We start from the raw sequence: 15,813 nt of genomic DNA on the forward strand, positions 1-15,813 counted from the left end.
AGTGGGGTACTTAAAGGAAACAGGCACAATTATAGCTTTGGGATTGTTCTTGGTTAATTATATCAAGGCATTCTTTAGAAACATTGTAGCAGGACTTGGCCATTTAGTTAGACCATAAGACCATAAGACATAGGAGTGGAAGTAAGGCCATTCGGCCCATCGAGTCCACTCCACCATTCAATCATGGTTGATTTCAACTCCATTTACCCGCTCTCTCCCCATAGCCCTTAATTCCTCGAGAAATCAAGAATTTATCAATTTCTGTCTTAAAGACACTCAATGTCCCGGCCTCCACCGCCCTCTGTGGCAATGAATTCCACAGACCTACCACTCTCTGGCTGAAGAAATTTCTCCTCATCTCTGTTCTAAAGTGACTCCCTTTTATTCTAAGGCTGTGCCCCCGCGTCCTAGTCTCCCCTGCTAATGGAAACAACTTCCCTACGTCCATCCTATCCAAGCCATTCATTATCTTGTACGTTTCTATTAGATCTCCCTAATAGATCCATGAGCCTGGTTAGCCATTCAATTACATCATGGTGATCAGCAACCTAATTCCATATATTTACCATTGTTCATATTGTGATGAATATAGCAAATTGTTACATATATTGCATTATATATCTTTTGCTGTAATATTTTTCATAAATCCTGGTTTAATATACAGGTGGTGTGTCTGCAAAAGATGTAATTAAGATGTTGTAAAAGTGGGATAATCATTTATTTTAACCTTTTAATTGTTTACCAATACAGAGCTAATGGACTTTTATTCATAGAAAGAAGGTTCACTGGGTTTGCATAATTGAGGGGCTGTGTAACAAGACAGTTACTGGGATAGAAATGTAATTAATGGGAGGAGCCAGGTCTGCAGCAAGTTCTGCATTTATTCTGCAAACGGCAGAAAGATTTGCAGGTGGTGCCTCCTTTGTTGAAAGCAACTCTCTACACAGAGGACAGTAAATACCTCTGTGTTTGAAAACTTTATTTGTAAGTGGCTTTTGACCTGTAATGGACTTTGTTTAATTGGAGATAGATAAGGTATAAGTTAAAGTGTTTCATTTCATCGTTAAGAATTGTTCAACTGTTAATTATAAGTTATTTTCTGTGATCATGGAGTTGATACGGTGTTAAGGATAAAGTTTGTTTTAATATGAAAGATCTCTGGCTGGGATTCTCCAACCCCGCGCCGGGTCCGACCCCGGGGAGGGGGGGGGGGGGGGGGGGGGGATCGGGGCCTACCAATCGGCGGGCGGGCTGGTTCTGTGGGGGGCCTATGTTCGTCCACACCGGACCCCTGTGGGGCTTCGCCACGTTGCCCGGGGTCCGGCACGGAGAAAGGAACCCCCGCGCATGAGTAGAATCATGCCGGCCGTTCCGCATATTAGCAGAAATATGCCAAATATGCCGCCGTAGTGCGCATGCACGAACTGGCACCAGCCATTCCGCGCTGGCTGGAGCTGCGGGGACCACTCCGACGCTGACCTATTCCTCTAGGAAGGGGAGCATTCCCCATTATCGGGGACCGTTGACACCACTTTTCACGCCGGCATAGTGACACAGCCCCATTATTGGAGAATCCCGCCCTCTGTCAGTGGAATCACTCCTGAGGGTGAAGTAGTCCTTCCCCCACAGTTTACAAATGACAAACTAACATTCAGTGGGGTCTGGTCTGGTATCCTAACAATATTCCTTAATATTCCTTCAGTTAACAAAAATCTAGAAATCAATTGCAGTTTGCAGAAAATAATTCCAAGCTTATAGCACTCTTTTTGTGACAAAGTGTTTCTTAATTTCACTCCTGAAAGGCCTGACTAATTTTTAAACAAACTAGTGGGAAATAATTTCTACCAATCTACTCTATCTGTGCCTCTTAGTTTCTTTAAAACATCAGATGGATCACCAAGGAATGTAATCCATAACATCAGAAAAGCAAAATACCACGGATACTGGAAATCTGAAACTTAAACAGAAAATGCTGAAAATGTTCAACAAAGAAACAAAGTTCATGGGCTGGAACTTCTGAGCTTCCCAGCATTGGATTTGGGAAGTATCCCAAAGGTATGCTGGGAAATCCCTCTCGGAACTTCCAAGGTAAGGGTTTGCACGGAATTACCCAGAAGTGCAAACTTCCTCTGGGCAAATAAGAACAGTAAATGTTCGGAAAATTCAACATTCTGCAGCATATGTGGAGAGATAAACAGAGTTAACGCTTTGAGTCCGTATGATTCTTCTTCTGAGACTCTTCGTCCCCTGGGCAATTGCCCTGCGCTGCGAAGCATCTGAAAATGCGATTTAAATGTAAACTTGCCATAGTTTCTGTTACCCAGACAAGGTTAGAAGAATTAAAACCTTTTCTAACTTCTGGGTAATTATTGTAAAAACCCAGACTGAATGGTGTAGAATCAGGTGGAACACCCAAAACGGCTTTTCCGCAGGCAGGATTTCCCCACTTGAATGTCCCCGCCGGCCCCCTAAAAGTGTAAATGGGAAGTTGACTTTAAAAGTTGGGGCAGGGGCAGTGTCTGGCATGGAGATGTTCCAGGCACTGGCCAGAGCCAGATGCAGTACCAAGGGGGTTCCATGGGAGAGATGCTGGGAATTCAGTGCGTGGTGGGGTCCATATCCAGGGGAGAGGGGTGTTCAATTTCCAAGGTGTCCTTGTTTTTTATAGGGCGCCCCAATCTCCCAAAGTTGTTGGCGGGCTCTGTGATACCTTAGGGTTTTTCTTTTGACTAAGTGTCAAAATATATGGCAGGAAAAGCTGGCAGTACAGCTAGCAGGCTACCTCTTATCCGAAGACTATGACCTCTCTTTCTAGAATGCCCCACAAGAGGAAGCATCCGCTCCAAGTCTACTTTATCCATACAATTTATCATCTTGTATACCTCAATTTGATCTCCCCTCATTCTTCTAAACTCCAGAGAGTATAACCTGTTCAATCTCTCTTCTTACGCCAAACCCATCATCTCTGGAATCAACCTAGTGAACCTCCTCTGAACCGACTCCAATGCCCCTACATCTTTCCTCAAATAAGGGGACCAAAACTGTGCTCAATACTTCAGGTACAGTCTCACCAATGCCTTGTACAGTTGCAACAACACTTCCTTATTTTTATACACTATTCCTTTCGCTATAAATGCCCGCATTCCATTCGCTTTCTTTATTATCTGTACCTGCATGCTAGTTTTCTGATGGCAGATGGTGAAATTTGAATCCAATACAAAGCTGGGATTAAATGTCTAATGATGATCAGAAAATGATTTGCGATTGTCGTAAAAACTCATCTGGCTCACCAGGGAAGGAAATCTGCCATTCTTACCTGGCCTGGTCTACGTGTGAATCCAGATCCACAACAGCAATGTCTTAAATGGCCTCTGAAATGGCCGAGTAAGACACTCCGTTCAGGAGCAACAACTACTGGCTTTGCCAGTGATGCCATATTCCATGAATGAATTAAAAAGGAACATGGCTTTGGTTGGGTGGAATGTTCATATATCGAGATTCACAATTTCATAGGTCATGCTGGATGAACCAGAGTGTTTTTCAACTGTCCTGTCTGTGTGGAGTCTGCACATCCTCCCCGTGACTGCGTGGGTTTCCTCCGGGTACTCCGGTTTCCTCCCACAGTCCAGAGATGTGCAGGTTGGGTGGATTGGCCATGAAAAATTGTCCAAAATTCTATGATTAACCTAGGACAAAAGTTCGGCGCAACATCGTGGGCCGAAGGGCCTGTTCTGTGCTGTATTTCTCTATCTCTATCTCTAATTCCCTGTTCAGGAATACTGTTAAAATAGCAGGCAAGCTCTGATTTCCTCTTCAGAGCCTGATCTGTATATTTCAACCGGCGTGCCTTTCGCTTGCTCAGAAGTGTACAATAACATTTCAACATGTTGGATCATTGTGGGATGCTGACGAGTGAGTCTCACTGTTGATTTGCCCAGTTTCTGCGAAATGGCGGGATCAGCAATTGATCTAGCGAATACTGGAAATCTCCCATTACAGGATAATACTCTGCAGGAGGTTTTTAATATGTATGTACAACAGACAAACTAGTTTTCCTTCTTACAGACAGCATCAGTAAAATCAGTCATCTTTAATCTCATTAATTTTTCCAAATAAAACTGTATGAGTAAAGTATATATATATATTATATATACTTTTATGAGCTCCGTAGAGACTGATAATGGTTTAAAGAGAAATTCAAGCTTCCAGTTATTAACTGAAAGGATGACTCGTTTTAAAAGAACTTTTACGATACTAATGCTAAAGACAAACGCTATTTTCCTTTCATAGGCAACTTGTACTTCACACAACCAACAGGGGTTGCCCCTTTTTACTTTTCCTGACAGCCAAAAACCTCAGTTTTGCTGTTATTCGTCCTCTTAAGTGGACACTAACTCCTCCTGTAACCAGTCCAAATTATTTTGCAAATATCAAGAGCATTACTTCTGTTCTTTTCCTTTCCCAATATTATTGCCATAGTGAGAGTTTTCCTGGGGACTATCCCTCTAGCTTCAGTTAGGCGAACCCTCCGACCTTGTTTAACTCCTCATGATCTTGGTCATTATCCCCAGGTGTTACCGTTTAGCTCTTGCCCTTAAATAACACATTATGATTGTCCTTTTCATCGATTGGATTGGATTTGTTTTATTCTCGTGTACCGACGTACAATGAAAAGTATTGTTCTGCGTACAATCCAGATTGATGATTCCATACATGAAAAAAAATACATAGGACATAAATACACAATGTAAATATGTAGACACAGGCATCGGGTTAAACATACGGATTGCAGTACTACTCAGTAGAGAAGATGTGTGAAGAGATCAGATCAGTCCATAATAGGGTCACTCATGTGTGAAAGGGTCATTCAGGAGTCAACTAAACCACTCGAGTTTACTGTCAGACAGACTCCTGCAGGGGCACCCATGGATCCTTCCATTTAGTCTACATTTAAAGATACAGTCCCAAATTACAATAATCTCATAAACCAAAAGAAATGGTCCTAATCCATAGTAATCATATATTTTACAATTGTATCAATACTCATGGGCATATAAGGATGAATAAGATATATTCATGTAGGAGTCAGCATAGCATCTTGGGCTTTTAAGGTTTCCGATGTGATTTCACAAAAATGTTCTCGGCTATGTAGGCTGGTCCATGAACAGTGCAAGTGGTTCGTGGTGAACTTAACAATGCAGACCTGATTTGTCGGCATGGTTGCACAGTGGTTCGCACTGCTGCCAACTGCACCAGAGACGCTGGTTCGATTCTGACCTTGGGTAACTGTCTGAATGAAGTTTGCACATTCTCCCCATGTCTGCGTGGGTTTCCTATGGGTGCTTCGGGTTTCTCTCAAAGTCCCCTTCATGTCCAGGCTAGGTTATGGGGATAGGGTGGGATTGATGGGGAGTGGACCTGGGTACAGAATTCTTTCGGAGGGTCAGTGCAGACACGATAGGCTGAATGGCCTCCTTCTGCACTGTAGAGATTCCATGATTCTGTGTCCTGTCTGTCCAAAGATCATTCATGTTTTATGAAGTTTTGATGCATGATGACAGAAAGGCTGGAGATCAATTGGATCAGTATCTAATGGGTTAGAGAATCAGGACTTTAGCAAGTCAACTCAGGAAGGCCTGGAGAAATGCATCCAATGTACAGATCTGGAGGAACTTGGCTGTGTACAGGTTACTAACCAAGTTAATATGTACATAATACTTGCAAACTTACCAGACAAACCAATTATCCTATCATGGGTAAATACACACAATGTTGTGTTGGTGTTAACTGAGGTACAATGCTAGTGGGAATTCCTGTAAGAAATCTGAGCACTTTGCTTTTATATCTAACACCCCTCCAATAATAGCTAACAATATATTAATGTAGTAAACAGTAGCCGACTTAACAAGGAGAGATAAAGTGGTGAAATGGGCTGACGCATGACATATGAAATTTAATATAGAAAAGTGTGAAGTGAAGGAGAGAGAATATAAATTAAGTGGTAAAAATTTAAAGGGAATGCAGGAACAGAAAGTATGGAGTTCACATCACAATCCTTTGAAGGTGGCAAGACATCTTGAAAACACTTTTATAAACAAAAGAAGAGAATATGGGCGGAATTTACCGGCCGGTCAATCAGGCGGGATATACGGTCCCAACGACGGCGCACCCCGCCTCGGGCTCCCTTGGCGTTGAGGGGTGCATTCAATGGGAAAACCCATTGACAACAGCGGGACCAAAATATCCCGCTGGCGGTCTGCCTCAGCCACCGAACAACACGCAGCGCGCTGGAACTTCAGTTATGTGGAGCAACTAGAGAAGCTGGAATAGCTCTTCTTCGAGAGGTTGAAGGGAGATTTAATAGAGGTGATCAAATCAATGAGAGCGTTTGAAAGAGTAAGTAAAATTGTTTCCAGTGTTTAACCAGAGGACACAGATTTAAGATTACGGCAAAAAAGAAGTGAAGAAACAAAAATTATTTTTCTTTTTCCAAGCTTTCTGAAATCTATGACCTGAAAGATAGTGGAAGCAGATTCAATAATAACTTTCAAAAGACAATTGGATATGCTCCCCCAGGGTAGTGGGGGAGCTGCACTGAGCCCTGACTCCAAACTTGGACACAGGGCTGGACACAAGACCTTGCCGTCTCTGGAGTATTCCCCATGGCTACAGAACAGATCTGTCAGCTGGGCCTTCATCTGCAGGTGGCAATGGGGAGAGCAGCGTCTTCAGGACGGGGTGGGGGGGCTAGAGCCAGAAGCTCTGAGCTCAGGTTAAAGAGTGGGGACAGCTCTGAAAACAGTTGGCAGAGGCAGGACCCACAAGGAGCAGCGGCAGGAAGAAGGTGTAGGAGCTCAAAGAGAGCAGCCTGAAATCTTGGTTGGGGCAGCCTAGACAGCACAGATCCCCCTTCACGAGTCTGAGAAGCCCGGAGGTGCAGGAGATATCCATCGTAGTCTGGATGACCACGTAATCAGGCTAGGAAAACTTGCAATACAAGTGCACTGGGTTTCTAACTTTCTTCCTTCACCGTGTTTCAAATTTGGTTAGAACCCAAACCCATGTTGTGAAGAGTGGGAATCATAAAAGGTTTGAGATCATTGTCGCTCCTGATGAATGCAAGGCATCCCTGTTTCCATGCTTCAACAGCCAAGTCTGCAACATGGCTGATGCGAGACCAGGAGTTAAGTGCATTAAGTTTTCCTTTTCGGTGTCTGAAGTGCTAGACCACATCATGCAATGTAAAAAAACAAATTCATGGACTGCATTCTCCGATTTCAGACTAAGTGCTAATGCCGGCATGGGAACAGTGGTGTTTTATGTCAGAAAATACGGCGCAACAGCTGCACCGATTCTGGGACCGTTGGGGGGGCTAGCTCCCGGGTAAAGCTCCCGGCTCCCACGACAAAAACTGGAGAATGGCCGGACCCATGGTTGTGCATTCGCACAGCAGTGGCCTCTGGCAGCTGTTCTGTACAAAGTGGCGCCGGCCGCGCCTGGACCCAGCCTGCCAAATAATGACCCCCAGTAACCCCCTTTGCCATCCCAGGACCATCCCCCACCAGACCCCCCCAGCCCTCGTCGAAGCCCCCGGTCAGTGGCACGGCTACCCACCCCCCCAACTGTGGCGAAGCTGGACACAGTCTGCAGCCGCCACACAAGTTAACGGAAAAAAAATAGCATAACTGTTCCGCACCGTTGGGAACTCGACCCATTGTGGGCGGATCATCAGGGGAGAAGCTTCCGATGATGCGGCAACGCCTTTCCAGTTCTAGTTACGTTTTTTTCATTTATGTACTTATAGATTTGATGCCGATGAAATACAGGACCACTGTGTAGCAATGTTTGTACATTCAATGTGTTTCAGTAGGGATGTTTGGAAAGATCACGTGAATGGGACTGATTGGATAGCTCTTTCAAAGATCAGCACAGGCATAATGGCCAAGAGGCTTCCAAGTGCTATAATGACTCTATGAACTGGTTAAATGAAAGTTGTGTGATGTGTGTAATTAACCATGGCTTCAGATTATAATACATCAACTTTTTGCCATAAGCGCATTATGTGCATTTCTTTCCAGTTTAAACTAATCATAATGCTATGTATAAGACCTGCCATATTTCCATTACCATTTGTCACCATTGTTTCCAGCCAAAGTTGAATAATGGTCTTAGCTTTTCAGTCAAGTGACATTTTTCTCTGTAAAAAAAACTGATGACCCGACAATTTTAATGATTTTCTTTTGTTACCCAGAATACAGTATTATAATTTTTAAGCCTGTTTAAAAATTAATTTCCCAGGCAGTCATTATTTTAATCTGCCAGTGGAACTCAATAGTTTGTCAGCATAATTCAAATCCTCCCTGTAAAATGGTGCTCAGTTAGATTAGCTTCTTTGCTCTCAAGGATTTTGTCTATTACAGCTAACAGCATGATCTCCAAAATCTAATATAGAAATGTAAATTAGCAGTACATCACTGGCAGAGACGAAAGCTAAAAAGGTTGTCTGATGATAAATATCACTGACAAAAAGCTGTACTCTAAATGTCATTATGCCAAGTTTCGAACATCTTTTATTCTACTGTTTAGTTATTGGTTGGTATTATAGTATTTCAAACCATCAGGACGTTTCCCCTCTTCTTCGAGTTATCAAGTGGGGGGGGGTTGCTGGGGGCAGTTAGCTCAGTTGGCTAAATGGTTAGACTGTGATATAGAATGACACCGCTGTTGCAGGTTCAATCCCTGTACTGGCTGAGGTAATTCATTCCTTTCTCAGAGTTACAAAGCCAATGCACAGAGTGGGCAGGGCAAGCCCTTAATCCATCTCCTTGCTTGCTTAAAATCAAATTGATTCCAATTCATGGTACCCACAAAAGAGACATATCAGATGCAAGCTGACCAGAACAGACATTACATCGGATCTCGGGTTTGATCTTAGCCAAAAGGCCGAGAGAACTGCCTCATTGTCTTGCCTCACAGATGTGGAGTGGTGCCCCTCAGGCTATATATAACCAATTGTCTCTCTGTAATGGGGAGACATGCTTCTGCTCTTTCGTGGACTATGACTAATTACCTTAGCTGTAATGACTTGTGACAATAAACAGAAAGTCCGTAGGCAGTTTTATACTAATTAAGAGTACTTTGTTGATGCACTAATGATTTAGTGGGAAGCTATTATTTTGCACCTTTCCTTAGATTGCCACCTTGCCCCTGGTGGAGAGGCTTGAACGTTCAGTTAATCCCGAGAACAATGCCGTTGGGAGCCTTAAGCTCTTGGCAGTGTCACCCATGACGGTAAGGTCGGAGGGGAGGAATCAGACAAAGCGCAATCTAAAACAAGTCCTCAATGGCGGATCAGGTGGAAGATATTCGTATGGTTATCAATGGCTGCTATGACAGATGAAGGCCGAAGCAGTAGGGAGATCCTCAGTTATTGAGGTTCCCTCACCAATGTAACTAGACCTACCCTCGGTCAAGGACCGTGTGTCTGCTGATGTGAAACGGCACACCCTCGTTAAAAGGTGTCCCACAACAAATGCCTACATAAATGAAACCAACGCACCCTCACACAGACAAGCCCTGTGGTGAGATATGGTAGGAACAGGACCATGAGTACTGGAAGTCCCTAGCTTTGGATGGCACGTGGGCAGTGAAGTTTGATTCAGTCGTCACAGTCTTGGAATATGAACAGGGGAATATGTTTCAGCAGCTTTCTTCTTGACTGAGCAGCCCTCTTCAGGATCCATATGGGGGAAGGGCTTGAAAATGGGCCCTAAAAATAATCTGTTCCGTCCCCAAACTGGCTGGAAACCGCTTCCAGCAGCTCATCTAACTGTGGTCAGAAATTCAGTTTTTTTTTTAATACTTTTTTTATTCCTCTTATTTTTCTAATTTCTCCCAAATTTACACCCAACAATAAACAATAATCAGTAATGAATGATATGTCAATCCCCATATCAATAACAGCGATCCCATCCTCCCACCAAACCCTAAACATTAGCCCGCATGTTATCATAAATAAATGACAAAAAGGAATCAGGAATCACCCATAGTCACCATTAACACATACAGTCCCCCAACCCTCCCAGCCTCCAACCCCCCTAATGTTCAATGTGATCCAATTCTGGAAAGTGCTAAATGAATAACGCCCATGAATTGTAGAACCCCTCCATCCTTCCCCAGTTCAAATTTGACCTTTTCAAGCGTTAAGAATTCCAGCAGGTCACTCCGCTACATCAGAGCACAGGGTGGAGAGATTGATCTCCACCCTAACAGGATACGCCTTCAGGCGATCAACGAGGCGAAGGCTACAACATCTGCCTCCGTTCCCGTTTCCAATCCCGGTTGGTCCGACACCCCGAATATGGCCTTCCGAGGGCCCAGGTCCAGTTTGACGTGCACCACTTTAGAGATTACTCTAAACACCTCCTTTCAGTAATCCTCCAGCTTTGTACAGGACCAAAACATATGAACATGGTTTGCGGGGCCTCCCTGCAACGTTTACACACATCTTCTACCCCCTCAAAGAGCCAGCTCACTTCGCCCTTGTAATGTGTGCCCTATACACCACCTTCAGCTTCATCAGCCTCACACGAGGTGGAGGCGTTCACCCTCCGGAGCACCTCACACCAGAACCCCTCCTCCATACCCTCTCCCAACTCTTCCTCCCACTTTGCCTTTATCCCTTCTAGTGGCGCCTTCCCCTCCTCCAAAATAGCCCCGTAAACCGCCGATACTACCTCCTTCTCTAGTTCCCCTGCCGTAGCACCTCCTCCAGCAATGTGGAAGCCGTCTCCACTGGGAAACTCTGTATCTCCTTTCTGGCAAAGTCTCAAAGCTGCATGTATCTAAATATTTCCCCCTGTTCCAGCCCATACTTCGCTCCCAGCTCCTTCAATCCCTCAAAACGACCCCCAAGAAATAAATCTTTTAGTGTTCTAATTTCTTTCTCCTCCTATCTCCGACATTTTTCACTGAAATTCTGAATTTCAGAACCTGACATGTACAAATCCTCATAGCCAAGATTGCCAGTGAGCTTCCAACAATGTCTTCCTCAAAATCTCTCAAGTGTCCATTCTACTGGAGTAGAGGAAAACTGGAAAGAGCTGAAGACAGCCATCATCTCAAGCTGTGAAGAAACCATAGGCTGCAAGAACAGGCAATACCAAGAGTGGTTCAACAAAAACAACCACGCCATTCAAAACCTCATCGACAAGAAAAGCAAAGCTCTGCGTGCCTGGCAAAATGACATCACCAGCAAGGCAAAGAGGACAACTCATCATTTAGCCAAGACGGAGGTACAAAGAAGAACTGAAGTTTCACAAGTGCTTTCAGCTTGGATTTCAACCGGTTGAGATTGAAAAGTTTTCCATCCATCCTGTAAAGAATGTCCACTGATCTGGGAAGCTTGCTCTTTGCAAGGTTGAAGATGGTGACAATGAAGGTGGGAAAAAAGGATGGAGGCAATGATATATCCCTGCTTGACTCCAATCTTGGCCTTGAAGGTTTCTGCCTTATTTCCGTCGGTGAGTACTGTTGATGACATCTTGTCATGGAGGAGTCAGAGAATGTTGATATCAAATCTGTTAAGAATGTCCTTTTAAGCTCATTCCCCAATTCTCCAGATAATAAAGTTCAGAAGCATTCATTGCCAATGAAAGGAATTACGCATACAAGGTAACTATTAGAAATAATAATTGGACAGATACTTAGAGGATTGAGTTCACAGGAATTAACTGGCCCAACACATAGTCCAGCTTGGGGAGTGGCCTCATCCATTTCTGAGCTATTACCCCTGGCATCCCTTTTTATACCATTTTTCCAACTTGCTGTGTCAAGATACACATTTTTAATAACATTAACTCCTCCACATTCAATTAATTGGCTGTTTTCCCACATTAATAACTGCAGGTTCTACCAGAATAACTCACATTCAACTGGAAACAGAGAGATTAATGAACAAAGCCTATCTACAGGTGATGTTATCATTTGCTTTACACAGTGTGACCTTGTTCTCGGAGGACAGCTGAGATAGCTATTGAAGAAGCATAAAGCCAACCTGTGTCTGAACATTTTATCATCTAAACATCTGCCTGGTAATTTCCAATTCCTACAGAGTAACTGAATATTACAAAAATACACAGTCGCAGAGCTAAATATTAATTATCCGTTTAAAGAATTATCCATTTTCCTACCATCGGCTAGCCATTATATCCACCCTGATTTTCCTTTCCATTGAAATAAATAGGGGGGTCAGGTTTGGAAGCACAAAAGGGAGGCAATATAATTTTAAAAATCTTGTTGGCATGGTCCCTTGACAAAGGTGCACAGGGGCACGGTCAATAAACATCTAAGGGAGCCCCAACTTCTCCCTCACCTCCAGACCACCTGAGGGCAGTTTGTGCCATCTGACACAATACCTAGATGTAATGTTAGTCGCGTAAACATCCATTGTGAGTTCACAAGTTAGGCAGCCTCCCACTGACCTTGCATTTTCTAATGGAGGTCATTGGCATGCAGGCCTTATTCTGGAGTAAGTGCCCCTGTTTTATAAAATATTTCAAGACCAGACAAATTTCAAATGAGGTGACTCTTAATGACTCGATATTAAGCAACAAAAGTTACTTAACAAATGAAGACAGTTGATATCCTAGTCCTTTGTTTACATCGCACTATGGACCCGGAGAACTTGTGAGCCTCTTAAGACCATAAGACTATAAGAAATGGAAACAGGGTTAGGCTATTCAGGCCTTAGAGTCTGTTCTGTCATTTCATCAGACCATGGCTGATCTAACACTTTGTTCACTTTGCATAGAAACCATATACTCCATACAGTGCAGAAGGAAGCCAATCGGGCCCCCGACTCTCTGAAAGAGCACCCTACCTGGCCCACTGCCCTGTCCTATAAGCGCACCTAACCAACACATCTTGGGACACTTAAGGGAGATTTAGCATGACCAATCCATCTAACCTGCACACCTTTGGACGGTGGGAGAAAACCGGAGTACCTGGAGGAAACCCATGCAAACACGGGGAGAATGCGCAAACACCACACAGACAGTCACCTGAGGCCGGAATTGAACCCGGAACCCTGGAGCTGAGGCAGCAGTGCTAACCACTCTGTCATCGTGTCGCACCTTTCTTGCCTTCTATCCGTAACCCTTAATTCCCCTACTGATTAAAAACCTAGCGATCTCAGCCTTGAAAACACTCAAGCACTCATCCTCCACAGTTTCCTGAGGTAAAGAATTCAAAAGTTCATCACTGTTTGAGAAAATAAATCCTTCCCCAAATCCATTTAAACGAGTATCCCCTTATTCTGTGACAATGCCCTCCAGTCCTACTCTCTCCCATTAGTGGAGACAGCCTCCCAACATTTTCTCTGTCTGACCCCCAAAGAACCTTTTATTTCAACCATATCACCTCTCATTCTTATAAACTCCAAGGACTTAACTGGTCTCTCCCTTTGTCTTCTTGAAATCCAAGCAAAGAGCCTCTCCATGTGAGTTATTTTCTCAGCACCTAACCTCTGATCTTCAGGACCATGGAGGTTCCATCCCTTGGAAGTTCCCATGTAAGAACTGCACAGGAATTGCCCAGACTGTTCAAACCTCCGATGGGCAATTACAAACAAAGAACAAAGAAAGGTACAGCACAGGAACAGGCCCTTCGGCCCTCCAAACCCGTGATGTCCATGCTGCCCAACTAAACTACAATCTTTTACATTTCCTAGGTCCGTATCCCTCTATTCCCATCCTATTCATGTATTTGTCAAGATGCCCCTTAAATGTCACTATCATCCCTACTTCCACCACCTCCTCCGGCAGCGAGTTCCAGGCACCCACTACCCTCTGTGTAAAAAAAAACCTGCCTCGTACATCTACTCTAAACCTTGCCCCTCGCACCTTAAACCTATGCCCCCTAGTAATTGACCCATCTACCCTGGGGAAAAGACTCTGACTATGCACTCTGTCTATGCCCCTCATAATTTTGTAGACCTCTATCAGGTCGCCCCTCAACCTCCGTTGTTCCAGTGAGAACAACCCGAGTTTATTCAACCGCTCCTCATAGCTAATGTCCTCCATACCAGGCAAAATCCTGGTAAATCTCTTCTGCACCCTTTCTAAAGCCTCCACATCCTTCTGGTAGTGTGGCAACCAGAATTGAACACTATACTCCAAGTGTGGCCTAACTAAGGTTCCATACAGCTACAACATGACTTGCCAATTCTTATACTCAATGCCCCGGCCAATGAAGGCAAGCATGCCGTATGCCTTCTTGACTACCTTCTCCACCTGTGTTGCCCCTTTCAGTGACCTGTGGACCTGTACACCTGGATCTCTCTGACTTTCAATACTCTTGAGGGTTCTACCATTCACTGTATATTACCCTGCACTGGGAATCGTCTGCTACTTTAGATTTTTCCTACTGTCTTACCAGAATATTTCTCCAGCAAATGTGACAAGTATTAAAACCACTGCTAACTCCTGGGTACCTCTGGTACTTACCTCCGACTACACCCCATCAACCCAACTACCCATTCATCACCCCTGCCTCCCCCCCCCCCAACTATCTTCCTGACCCTCTGACTGACCTGCACTGACCACCCAACTCCCCCACCCTCCCACTGCCTACTCCACCAAACCCCCACCCCCCAACCCATCCTCCACCCCCCTCCCCTTCATACTCATTTACCTTACACACTTACGTTCTCCCTGGCTGCCTAAAGTGTCCTGGGCCTTTAAACCTACCTGCTTTACAGCAGTCAGTGCCGTAAAAAGGGGACAAGACTTATTTTTTTCCTGATGCTTCAGTATTCAGCAGAAGGCCTCGGGAACCTGCTGCACTGCACCATTCTCACCTGGCCCAAGCTGGAAGGTCGAGTGAGAAAGTTGAAGCTGGATATTGGCTTGGGCAGCCATGAAAGGTGTCTCCAAGCTATATCACACGAGCTTAAAATTTCAAAACATAAAAATGGGGCAATTCAGTTCAAGGGAGAAGGGTGAACAGTTTCAGGAGTGAGGAGCAAAGATGGATGATTGCCACGTGGCGAGGAAAGAATAAAAGAAAATGACTTCAATTGAAAATGAATTTTGTAGACTAACAAATTCTTACTCATGTTTGGCTATGCTATCTCTAGTGAGACTTATCGAATGGGCATCTTGCCAAAAGAGCAACAGCCTTAATATCAACAAAATACAAAAATCACAGTGTCAAACAGTTGATTGCTACTCCATTTTTTCTACCTCATCTCTTCTCAAATCTACCAATAAAAGGATTTGACAGTGCTCGCTCCATTGTCACACTTTGAGGGCATGATCTACCGGCAGTGTTGCCATGTCGTGGCCAGAAAGGCAGTGTGATGCAGTCAGCAGATGCTGGGAGATCCCTATTCTGTGATCTACCCAGCTCACCATGCCTCCCGAGATCTGATGCGAACTCGCGAGACATCATGATCTGAATCATGTCCGAATCAAAATATCGCTATTTTGCAGATCAGCATATTATAGTAAGATAGCTCGCCTTTGATCTACCAGAGGCATTGGGATCTAACCCCTTTGCCTCTGAGACCTCGGGGCGAGCACTGTTCAGTGCTGGTCTCCACAAGTGATGACCAGATGGAAAGGCACTTGGAGGCGTCTCTCGGTGGATTGGAGGTCCCCACGTGTTTACTCTCTGGGCAGGGTGGCACCCTGGCACTGCTGGTACTCCCTTGGCAATGCCAACATGGCACCCTGGCACTGCCAGCCTTGTGCCACCAGCCTAACAACATGGCAGTGCCACCTGGGTGCCAGCCTGGTACTGCCACGGTGCCAA

The 15,813-nt window shown here is 44.5% G+C and overlaps 1 protein-coding gene and 1 pseudogene across 4 annotated transcripts in view; one reads left to right on the forward strand and one right to left on the reverse strand.

Annotated features, from left to right (window-relative positions):
• Nucleotides 1-15,813, forward strand: part of si:ch211-51h4.2 — a 477,954-nt gene that overhangs the window by 382,677 nt on the left and 79,464 nt on the right. The gene's annotated exons all lie outside the window — the stretch shown is intronic.
• LOC119976881 lies at nt 8,752-8,952 on the reverse strand (annotated as a pseudogene).

This window comes from Scyliorhinus canicula, chromosome 13, assembly GCF_902713615.1.
Source record: "Scyliorhinus canicula chromosome 13, sScyCan1.1, whole genome shotgun sequence".
NCBI classification, from domain to species: domain Eukaryota; kingdom Metazoa; phylum Chordata; class Chondrichthyes; order Carcharhiniformes; family Scyliorhinidae; genus Scyliorhinus; species Scyliorhinus canicula.